This window comes from Salmo trutta, chromosome 7 (genome assembly GCF_901001165.1).
Source record: "Salmo trutta chromosome 7, fSalTru1.1, whole genome shotgun sequence".
In the NCBI taxonomy this organism is placed as follows: Eukaryota; Metazoa; Chordata; class Actinopteri; order Salmoniformes; family Salmonidae; genus Salmo; species Salmo trutta.
The window spans coordinates 49,313,976-49,327,057 of NC_042963.1; the positions used below are offsets into that span (position 1 = coordinate 49,313,976).

General features: G+C 43.7%; 1 protein-coding gene and 1 pseudogene across 1 annotated transcript in view; both read right to left on the reverse strand.

The window, feature by feature from the left end:
- Window positions 1-13,082, reverse strand: part of LOC115197596 (transmembrane protein 263-like) — a 42,724-nt gene that overhangs the window by 17,205 nt on the left and 12,437 nt on the right. The gene's annotated exons all lie outside the window — the stretch shown is intronic.
- LOC115197595 (glyoxalase domain-containing protein 4 pseudogene) lies at window positions 8,055-8,762 on the reverse strand (annotated as a pseudogene).

The following is a 13,082-nucleotide window of genomic DNA, read 5'->3' on the forward strand; positions in this document are numbered from 1 at the left end:
GAGGTCGGATTTACCAAATGGAGGGCGAGGGAGAGCTTTGTACGCGTCTGTGTGTGTAGTACAGGTGATCTGGATTTTTTTTTCCTCTGGTTGCACATTTAACATTTGGTAAAACTGATTTAAGTTTCCCTGTATTAAAGTCTCTGGCCACTAGGAGCGCCGCCTCTGGGTGAGTGGTTTCATGTTTGCTTATTTCCTTATACAGCTGACTGAGTGCGGTCTTAGTGCCAGCATCTGTCTGTGGTGGTAAATACACAGCCACGAAAAGTATAGCTGAATACTCTCTAGGCAAGTAGTGTGGCCTGCAATTTATCACATTATACTCTACTTCAGGCGAGCAAAATCTAGAGACTTCCTTAGATTTCGTGCACCAGCTTTTGTTTACAAATATGCACAGACCGCCCCCCCTCGTCTTACCGGAGTGTGCTGTTCTATCTTGCCATGGCAGCGTATTTCCCTCTAGCTGAATATCCATGTCATCATTCAGCCACGATTCCGTGAAACAGGATATTACAGTTTTTGATGTCCTGTTGGTAGGATATTCATGATCGTACTTCGTCTAATGTATTGTCCAATGATTACATGTTGGCGAGTAATATTGACGGTAACGGCAGCTTTCCCACTCGCCTTCTACTGATCCTTCATCCTCTTGCAAATAACTTGGATGTTAGCCTTGGCGGGTGTTAGGAGAATGTCCTGTGCTTCCTGCTTGTTGAAGAAAAATTATTTGTCTAATCCGAGGTGAGTGATCGCTGTCCTGATATCCAGAAGCTCTTTTCTGCTGTAAAATACGGTGGCAGAAACATTATGTACAAAATAAGTTACAAATAACATGAAAAAAAACCCCACATAATAGCACAATTGGTTGGGTGCTTGTAAAACTGCTGCCATTTCTTCCGGCGCCATTTTCATTATCATTTCATTATTATTTGTGGCATGGATCCATGACAGGGAGATGCATCCATCATGCATGATGAAGTATAAGGGTAAGACAGTCTAGCTAGCTACATTTTCAGATATTACACATTTCTAATTTTGACAGAAAGTGGTTTCATTTCAAGCTAAAGTGTATCCCTAGCTAACGTTAGGTGGCTGGCTTGTTAGCTAATGTGATGTGTGTGTGATCTTACATGTTGTTTACCTAGCTAGGTTAATTGTTTATCTAGGTAGCTAGCTACATGTCTTAAGCTAAAGTGTACGACACCGTTGAATATATCTGGTGTCATTAAACGTTGGCAAAAAAGCGTAATGAAATTGTTGCCAGCAGAGCTGGTTAGGCTGTTTTCATGTTATCCAGAGGTAAACAAATCATTGGCCAGAGTGTCAAGTGAGTTCTCTGAACGCAAGGAGATGGGTGGCGCTAAAGCTTAAGAGGGGGTAAAACGATGCTGAATGGGTGTAGACAAATAAGAGCTCTCTCACCGAAACACTAAAATGGCATTTTCTCAAAACTGAGTTTACAAGTTTATCAACTTTCAAAGCAGAATTACTTTCCCATTGTTCCTCAAATGCAGATTTGACAAGATTTACCATTTTGTAGCTCTGAGTCTCTACTTTTATCCAATGTAAAAAACAGAAATGAAAATGTCGCTACATAAGACCGAATCCAGGTGGTGAGTCACCTATGATCCGTGAAGGTACATGACACAGACAACATCTTGGTGTCATTGTACTCCTTACAATGTTCTCTCAAACATGGAGAACGTCTAGATTCTGAAAACAAAAATTACATTCATTTCTTCAGCATTAAAAATACTAATATGAACTTTGGATTTTGTTCATTTTGAAACATATTATTTTAAACAATATACTCTACAAGTAGGCCTACATCACATTTCCAGAGTGGGTGCTCTTCTACTTTTTAAGTTCTGATACATTTTATGAGCACCACCAACACAGGAAATGGGAAAATGGATTCAAAGGGAACTCCCTCTGTTGGTGATTTGCTGAATGTGGAATCCTAAAGGAGTGATGTGATTAGTTAATGACCTGTAATGTCATTTTCTATGTATAAAATGGGTAATGTCTTCAAAATTAGCAGAAAACACACTGAATATATTCTTCCAAACAATATGTCGAAAAATAAGCAACATTGAAAAGGGTAGTTTTTAGGTATTCATATTAATAGTTTTAATGTTGAATCAATTAATGGACACTCCATATTTTAGAGCACACTATAAGGATTACAATGACACCAAAATGATGTCTGTATCATGTGTCCACGGATCATAGGGTCTTACAAAAGGCATGTATACATGTAGGTCTAAAAAGGGCCTGAAATTAGCACTTTCATCAAAAAAACATGTCTGATAAAAATGCAAAAAAGCATTGAAGGTTCTATGAGAGAATTGACAGAATAATCTGAGATACCAAAAATATTTTTGGGCCCGTTAGTATTCACACCCTGGAAATAGTTGCTAAGTGTACACCAAACACATTCATTTAGATAGCCAACAGTTTTCCAGATTGAATGCCTTGTAAGATAATAACTGTTGTAGAAAAAAAACATGTATTATTTAAGGATTACTTTTATTTAACTATTGACCTCATCTAAAGGCAATGGTGGCAAAAATTGACAATAAATAAACCTGTTATTTACATATCAGACAGAGTTTGAATCACATGGTCTGTGACCAAATTACACATTTGGTCACACATTGTAGACTGATTTCACACTGTTCCTCAACTACCTGAAAATAAAATGTCTGTTTACCGACTGTTTTTGTCAAAATGCAACCTCCTCCACGTCACCCCACATTAGCGTAAGAAAATACTTCACCCTAACAGCCCAGCCCGGCAGCGCCCCGCCCGCCTGCCCGTCCGCCCGCCCGTCTGTCTTTATCTGTCTCTCACTCAGCCTCAATCTCAGCTTCTGTCTCAGTGCTTCTTAACTAGTGTTGTCTACAGGAAGACAAGGCAAGGTGATGCTGAGCTCAGCAGTGCTGTTAACTGAGGTGATGATGACTCAAGTCTCAGTGAACTTAAACCTCCTCCACAGCACAGCACAAATATCTGCAATGCAATTAAAAGATAGCCGCAAGTATCTAGACCCGACGACTGGTTATTATGTCTTTGTCACTCAATTAACACATTAAGTCTGCATCCTATGGGCCCTGGTCAAAAGTAGTGCACTTCAAAGGGAATAGGGTGCCATATGAGAAGCAGTCTAAAACATTAAAACCGAGCTCCGTTTTTCTTAGCTTTAACCTTCCTACAGTGGTCTCAAATAGGACACTGAATCATCTGGACTCAGATGTTTGCAGCAAGGCCAGATCCTGTATTTCTGCTACTGGCAGTGACTATATCGGATTGCATTCTTTATTTATACTTCAGTCAAATTTGACTTGCTACCTGCACACTCAATATTATAACAAACTCTCGTCATAGGCTGAGCTATAGGTTTGAGGTCGTACGCTCCTTATGTAAGATAGGGAAATACAGACCTCTCCCAGCTACCCAGCACTAAGACATTATACACACACATCACATAGCCTTCATACAAGTACACATACAGTCAGTCACGCAAACACACACGGACGAACAAACACATACCCCCCAACACATACACAGGTCCATAAGTCAACTGCAATATCTACAGGCAGAGGCTCTTCAACTAGCTTCGCTGACAGGCGGTGTCCGTGCCTACACTGCTAACGCATGAACATGGTCCCTACAGACAGCAGGGCCAGTAAAGGCCAGTCAGTCCTAAGGATAACCAGAGCAGGGTGATGGAGACATGTACAAACATCAGGCAAACCAATCATGTCTCAGCTTTGTATTTTCCCTCATGACTCTGCATACGACCCATTGACTAATGCTGATTATTCTCCCACACATTCCTCTCCTCAAGGCTGCATAACTCAACCTAACTCCCAACAACACAACCTTCCCTAGAATAATATCACTATGATCTACACAGCTTCTGGCTATATATGACCCTTTCCCTCCCATCTCCCACCTGTCAGACTGTCTGCTATCATATGTTCCTTCTAGGAATTTGCCATTACACTGTTAGTTGCTGTTGTTGGGTAGAAGTAAGTGTCTAAGACAGAGTTCTGTTGAACAATTAGCAGGCTATAGCAGTGGGGAAACCAGGCAGGCAGCTGAACAATACATCAGTCTGTCACAAAATGGAGTGCCTGTGCTCAATGGTAAATTAGCTCACCAATATATATATATGTGTGTGTGTGTGTGTGTGTGTGTGTGTGTGTGTGTGTGTGTGTGTGTGTGTGTGTGTGTGTGTGTGTGTGTGTGTGTGTGTGTCAGTCGGCAGACATCTGAATCAGTATTGGTCTTGTGGGTTGTTGATTTCATGCAGCACCTTATTTCTTCAAATATCACGTCGACCAACACTTCATCGCCCCGTTACCAGGCAACTACCACTTGTGTCAAAAAACAACAACAAAACATCACTCGTTCCATCGCTGAATTTCCATCCATTTTTCAGAAGATGCTAGACTTAAAATGATACTCCCTGTGTTATTTCCCTCTTATTCAAGCCTGAAAGTCTGAATTATTTTTTCTCTTCAACCCAAACCTCAAAAGAAACCTTCCGTTTGTCATCCTGTGAAGAAAATGCTAAATAATAATACTTTCGCTCCTCTCTCCATTTCCTCTCACCCTCTTCTGGGATAATAGCTCTTTGTACTTTCCAACAAGAGTGCTAAAGATCAATCCAATTCCACAGTCATGAATAAAATGTCACTTTGTATTTTGATACAGAACTATGACATTTCAAGGGTCTGCCAAAAAGGTTAAATTAAGATGTTCCTCTTTCTAGGAACCAGGAGGGGGGGTGGGGGTTCTTCCAATGTAAGTAGTTCTCAGTCACTGATACTAAGAGCGTAATAGTTATTTTCTCATTTTAGCATGTTTCTTTTACTCATTTTTATGCACCTTAGCAGCCTGGTTGATTGTACCATTGTGGTGTGTGTGGAAACAACATGTAGCCTAATGACTGGTGAAATGACAAAAGCCTGAATGAGAAACTAAGCTACATAGTAAACTGTGTTAAAAGTAATTAGTCTAACTATTTTCAACCAGAAAAAGATCCCATATCATCGGTCCCCAAAGTAAAATTCGGAAAAATTATTTATAACTTTGTTCTGGTCCCCCGACCATCCGCTCAAGAAAAAAATCGCCCCGCGGCTGAATGTAATTGGAGTAGAGAAGAGGGTGATATTTGAGACACATACTCGCCTGAACAGAGTAAATTACCATATTTCGGCATAGTTTACTTCCATCATTACATCCAACAGTGTCTTCTCTCTCTCTGACCTGATGGAATATATCATCATCTATCGCTGCCAGATGCGGCAGCAGCTCTGACTCTGGGATATATCATCAGAACATCTCTGACCTTGGGATATATCATCCTCTCTGACTCTGGGGTATATCATCGGCTCTGACTCTGGGGTATATCATCGGCTATGACTCTGGGGTATATCATCCTCTCTGACTCTGGGGTATATCATCCTCTCTGACTCTGGGGTATATCATCAGCTCTGACTCTGGGGTATATCATCAGCTCTGACTCTGGGGTATATTTTCAGCTCTGACTCTGGGGTATATCATCAGCTCTGACTCTGGGGTATATCATCCTCTCCGACTCTGGGGTATATCATCCTCTCCGACTCTGGGGTATATCATCCTCTCTGACTCTGGGGTATATCATCCTCTCTGACTCTGGGGTATATCATCCTCTCTGACTCTGGGGTATGTCATCTCTGACTCTGGCGTATATCATCATCTCTGACTCTGGGGTATATCATCATCTCTGACTCTGGGGTATATCATCATCTCTGACTCTGGGGTATATCATCATCTCTGACTCTGGGGTATATCATCATCTCTGACTCTGGGGTATATCATCATCTCTGACTCTGGGGTATATCATCTCTGACTCTGGGGTATATCATCTCTGACTGGAATATATCATCAGCACAACTGCATACTCAAACAAAAATGATCATAATTGAGGAAAAAATATGAATAAAAAAAGTTTCAGAAAGAGGAGAGAAGACAGGAATAAACCATTGTGCTCATATAGAAGGCGTAGTCATGCTGAAGCCAAACGTGGTGGGAATGAAAACTAGCCTACACTGAGAGAATATAATACAGTCTAGTACAAGGCTTGTTCTACAGTAGGACAATAGGAACCATGTCCCTGATGATGAATGGTTGTAGGCTCCGTTAAAGAAAAATAACTATAATGCTTCTAAAAACAGCTTGACGAACAGATAATAGACATAAAACATGTCCTGTCCCAAGCACTCAACGTTTAGTAGAGGCTGAGAAGGCGGCAAGGATTTAGTTTGCTGGTGAAAATACTTCTACATATAAGCCTAGCTAGCTACACTGCTCAACAAAAAACTATTTTCACTATTGGGCTCGGTAAAAGACCTGAGAAAATGTATGCTAATAATAGACCCATAGAACCACTATGCAATACAACATATAGCAGGCCAGGTTTGTTCAGCACAGAAGCTTTTCAAGAAAAGGATACATGATTTCCTTGATATGAAATAGCATGGTCTGGTAAACAAAACTAGTACTGTCGTATAAGCAATTCCTATGCCTCCTGTCCACTACTCTGTCCGACACATAACAAGAAAGACATTACAGACAAAATCTTTACAATTTACATACATTTAAAACATTAACATGTAGTGTAGTGGGAAAAAAGTCTGAATAATTGTCCTATTGCATGGCTGAAAATACAAGTGAGTGGTGTGAAACTATAATAAGCCATTTCCATGCTTCCTGTCCACTACTCTGTTGAGTGGTCTGAAACTATAATCTAGCCAATAGTCATGAATCTTGTCCTTGAGGCAAGGCGATTTCCACTAGATGGGCCAGCTGCAAAAAAAAAAGAAAAAAAAAAGAAATCTTTATCTTGACCAGGTTGCAGTTGTAAATGAGAACTTGTTCTCAACTGCCTACCTGGTTAAATAAAGGTGAAATAAATAAAATAAATAAATAAAAAATATTTTCTATTTGAGATTCTTCAAATAGCCACCCTTTGCCTTGAATATATGCTTTTTGGTCTTAATTTAAGGTTAGGGTTAGGAATTAGGGTCAGCAGTGTGGTTAAGGTTAGGGTTAAGATTAGGGTTAAGATATGGGTTAAACATTAAGGTTAAGATTAGGGTTGAGGACTTTGTGGCTGTGCCAGCTAGTGACCACTCAGCAGGGCAGCCTCCAGATTCACGATGAGAAAAAGGTTAAACATGCAATACGTCTTGTCAACAACAACCTTTAAGCACAGTAGCTTATTGATATCAAATGTGTGATTCGTCCTGTTTCTTTTTGTAATATCCCTTGTTGTATGGTGTTTCCATGTGATTTCATTTCCACATCCATACTGCCTGCTTTGAAAGGTACAGACTGTGATTCAACTTCTTGTCGTTTGTAAACAACAGAGTAATAAAACCATATATTTTGGGTCATAATAAAGACAGACAGTGGTGCTAAACTCATTATATTCTTCAGGAATCAATGGGTATACATCAATCATTGAAATGACCATTAAACAGCTTCCCAAATCCCAGACTGCCCGCTTTAGGTCCAGCTCTCCCTTCTCTGAGACTCTCCCCTCAGCCCACTCTGACTGGGAGGCTGGATGAGAAACAAGGCTGAATTTCTGCTGGCCCTGACAGGACCCAATCCCTCATCTGCTGGGATTTATGGAAGAAAATCAAAGTTGTTCAGTTCCTACATCTCATCTCATATATATACACACACACACACACACACACACACACACACACACACACACACACACACACACACACACACACACACACACACCATTTCATGTCAGTGTTTGTGCTTTGAAGGATCTAACAGAGACATCCATCCATCACCTGAGCCATTGCCACAGCAGCCAGACAGAGTCTGTTTATGGGATGTATGGCCACATTTGAATGGTAGCAGAGTGCGTGTGTAAAAGAGGGGACGAGACAGAGAGAGAGAGAAAGAGATAAAGAGAGACAGAAAGAGACAGAGAGTTTAAGTTTTAAAGAACCTTTATTGGGTCTGGGAACCCATAGCACAATAAAGGCTCAAACAACAATGCAGATCTCATGGGGTGTCCAGGCTAACCAAGATAGTAAGGATTTCATGGTTTCCTTTTGTCATCAGTGCTTCAAGATCTGCCAACTGCTCACGTGGACAAGAGAATGCTATACATCCAAAGGCTGTCCCATGATCTACTGTCCCAACAATGTTGTGAAGCTCTAGTTTACACTGAGTGTCTGTGAATCCCATCAGCACAGTCTTCTTCTCCTCATTTCTCTCTTTCACCTTCATCCCCAGAAGGGAGGAGCAGCAGTGTATTGATTTCTGCAGGTCAGTCCCTGCCAGACTCAACTTCTGCACGGGATCATTGGGAGGCTGTTCTTTGTCCACCAGGTAGAAGTGATAACCTCCTGGGGCCTCAGCCAGATAGAGGGCCTTTCCAACCTCAGTGAGGGGCCAACCAAGCTGCTTAGCATTGCTGACAGCCTGGCTAGACTGTAGAGTCAGACACAGGATGTCCTACTCCATAATTGTAGATCAGTTTAGCCACAAAGCGACCATCCTCTGGCCCAAAGCCGACCATTATCTTGCTCCATTTTCCATCATAAGGGCCATTACAAGTTGCTTTACATCCCTCTTTAAACTCTTTGAAATGTTCATGCCGAGCACATCTCGGTAAAAGGTGCCGTTTTGCTTCTGTCAGCCACTTTGAAAACGAACTGCAAGGCTCGCCTCAAAGCCATGATAACCCAAGTGAGTTTGTTATGTACTATACAAGTATATATCACACTCAGTTTGTCTACGTTGATTGAGGATCCTTGAAATTGATTGCCATATAGAAAAGATACAGAAAAAGCAGAAGAAAACACAGAAAAACCAGACAAAGAGAAAAAAACACCCTATAATTTGACAGATTTCACAAAAGCCTGATCCAGGAACCCATTTACCTCCTCTAGATTGTAAATTGCATCGTCACCAGATGCTATCATATCAACAGAGACGTCCATATCCTTCTCCTGATCCTCCTCAGCTGAGGCCACAGACCCCTGACTCCCCTCAGCCACATCCCTCTCAACACTCCCCACTTGCACCCCATCACTCATACCAGGCATCTCCTCCACTACCTGGGAGACTAGCCCCACCTGAACCCCCTCCCGTACCCCATCACTCATACCAGGCATCTCCTCCACTACCTGGGAGACTAGCCCCACCTGAACCCCCTCCTGTATCCCATCAATCATGCTGCGCATCTCCTCACCAGTCTGGGGAAGTGGCTCCCCAGATCTAACCTTACCTCCTACAAGAATATTTTTCTGCTACACATCAGACGCTATGCTCCCCTCTGGTACAAGCTGCAACTCAGTACCCTCAACACGGACAACTTGTTCCTCAGCAGCAGGTGCTTGTGGCTGCTCTACCACTGTCGGCCCACCTCTCCCTAAATCAGTGGGCCCAGGCGTTACGAGGACCACCTGCGCCCCTCCCTCTGCCTTCTCCCTTTTCAGGCAAGCATGTCGCTTATGACCAACATCCCCACACTCAAAACACCGTTGACTACCCGTACTAGCATAAGCCATATACAGTCTGTTGTCATACTTGACTTTAAACGATACCGCCAAAGTCTGCTGCGTTGAGTCCAAAAACATAAAAAACTGTCGCCGAAACGACATAACCTGTTTCAACGGCGTGTGTTTGAAACGACATAACCTGTTTCAACGCCGGGTGTTTGAAACGACATAACCTGTTTCAACGCCGGGTGTTTGAAACGACATAACCTGTTTCAACGCCGGGTGTTTGAAACGACATAACCTGTTTCAACGCCGGGTGTTTGAAACGACATAACCTGTTTCAACGCCGGGTGTTTGAAACGACATAACCTGTTTCAACGCCGGGTGTTTGAAACGACATAACCTGTTTCAACGCCGGGTGTTTGAAACGACATAACCTGTTTCAACGCCGGGTGTTTGAAACACAACAGGACAATCATAATTGAACTCGTAAACTTCCCAAACCACAATAACTCACACTCCAATAGCTCATTGGGAATAAACGGTGATACATTCTAAATCGTTACCCTTGTTGACGGAGAAAAAAAGTGGCGTAACTTGAATAAACATTCCTTTAAGAAGTACACCATGCTCAACCATACGATTAACAAGACGCTCTTCTTTAAGAAATACACCATGCTCAACCATACGATCAACAAGACGCTCATCTTTAAGAAGTACACCATGCTCAACCATACGATCAACAAGACTCTCTTCTTTAAGAAGTACACCATGCTCAACCATACGATCAACAAGACTCTCTTCTTTAAGAAGTACACCATGCTCAACCATACGATCAACAAGACTCTCTTCTTTAAGAAGTACACCATGCTCAACCATACGATTAACAAGACGCTCTTCTTTAAGAAATACACCATGCTCAACCATACGATCAACAAGACTCTCTTCTTTAAGAAATACACCATGCTCAACCATACGATCAACAAGACGCTCATCTTTAAGAAGTACACCATGCTCAACCATACGATCAACAAGACTCTCTTCTTTAAGAAGTACACCATGCTCAACCATACGATCAACAAGACTCTCTTCTTTAAGAAGTACACCATGCTCAACCATACGATCAACAAGACTCTCTTCTTTAAGAAATACACCATGCTCAACCATACGATCAACAAGACTCTCTTCTTTAAGAAGTACACCATGCTCAACCATACGATCAACAAGACTCTCTTCTTTAAGAAGTACACCATCAACCATACCATCAACAAGACGCTCTTCTTTAAGAAGTACACCATGCTCAACCATACGATCAACAAGACTCTCTTCTTTAAGAAATACACCATGCTCAACCATACGATCAACAAGACTCTCTTCTTTAAGAAGTACGCCATGCTCAACCATACGATCAACAAGACACTCTTCTTTAAGAAATACACCATGCTCAACCATACGATCAACAAGACTCTCTTCTTTAAGAAGTACACCATGCTCAACCATACGATTAACAAGACTCTCTTCTTTAAGAAGTACACCATGCTCAACCATACGATCAACAAGACGCTCTTCTTTAAGAAGTACACCATGCTCAACCATACGATTAACAAGACTCTCTTCTTTAAGAAGTACACCATGCTCAACCATACGATCAACAAGACGCTCTTCTTTAAGAAATACACCATGCTCAACCATACGATCAACAAGACTCTCTTCTTTAAGAAGTACGCCATGCTCAACCATACGATTAACAAGACACTCTTCTTTAAGAAGTACACCATGCTCAACCATCCGATCAACAAGACTCTCTTCTTTAAGAAGTACACCATGCTCAACCATCCGATCAACAAGACTCTCTTCTTTAAGAAATACACCATGCTCAACCATCCAATCAACAAGACTCTCTTCTTTAAGAAATACACCATGCTCAACCATACGATCAACAAGACGCTCTTCTTTAAGAAGTACACCATGCTCAACCATACGATCAACAAGACTCTCTTCTTTAAGAAATATACCATGCTCAACCATACGATCAACAAGACTCTCTTCTTTAAGAAGTACACCATGCTCAACCATACGATTAACAAGACTCTCTTCTTTAAGAAGTACACCATGCTCAACCATACGATCAACAAGACTCTCTTCTTTAAGAAGTACACCATGCTCAACCATACGATCAACAAGACTCTCTTCTTTAAGAAATACACCTGTAACGTTTGTCGTCGGGAGACGAGGAAGCGGACCAAAACGCAGCTGGGAGCGAATACATGTTTATTTAACACACTAGAATTAAACATGTACACAAAATCAAGTAAGAACTGCCAATACGTTACGTGCTCAAATAACAGAGGCAACAACCCACAAACATCGTGGGGGAAAAGGAACTTAAATGTGATTCCCAATCAGACTTCACAAGCGACAGCTGTCTGATTGGGAAATCACCGAGCCCAACATAGAAATAAAACACAAAGAAAGGCTATAACCAAAACATAGAAAATAAAGCATAGAAATGCCACACCCTGACCAAAATAGCAGGGTTCACCTGGTCAGGGCGTGACAGTACCCCCCCTCCAACGGTGCGTACTCCCGGCGCACCAAACTAAAGTCTATTAGGGGGGGGACCCGGGTGGGCGCCTCACCCTCGGTGGAGGCTCTGGCCCCGGGCGTGTTTCTCCCCCTGCCTCCACCCTAGCCCTACCCCTCTGGCCCGGACTGGACCACTGTGGAGCGGCATGCTCAGGCTCCGGAGCGGAGCCGTCGACCGGAACATGATTGGGCACCGGTGGACCAGACACGGGCCGTGCCGGACTGTGGACACGCACCGTGGGCTTGGTGCGGGGAACAGGAACGGGCCGGACAGGACTGTGGACACGCACCGTGGGCTTGGTGCGGGGAACAGGGACGGGCCGGACAGGACTGTGGACACGCACCGTGGGCTTGGTGCGGGGAACAGGGACGGGCCGGACAGGACTGTGGACACGCACCGTGGGCTTGGTGCGGGGAACAGGGATGGGCCGGACAGGACTGGGGGCACGCACCACTAACCTGGTGCGGGGAGCAGGGACGGGCCGGACAGGACTGGGGACACGCACCACTAACCTGGTGCGGGGAGCAGGGACGGGCCGGGCCGGACTGGGGACACGCACCCCTAACCTGGTGCGGGGAGCAGGGACGGGCCAGACAGGACTGGGGACACGCACCACTAACCTGGTGCGGGGAGCAGGGACGGGCCGGACAGGACTGGGGACACGCACCACTGACCTGGTGCGGGGAGCAGGTACGGGCCAGACAGGACTGGGGACACGCACCACTGACTTGGTGCGGGGAGCAGGGACGGGCCAGACAGGACTGGGGACACGCACCACTAACCTGGTGCGGGGAGCAGGGACGGGCCGGACAGGACTGGGGACACGCACCACTAACCTGGTGCGGGGAGCAGGGACGGGCCGGACAGGACTGGGGACACGCACCACTAACCTGGTGCGGGGAGCAGGGACGGGCCAGACAGGACTGTGAACACGTACTGGTGACCTGAAGCGTGGAGCCGGTTTAGCC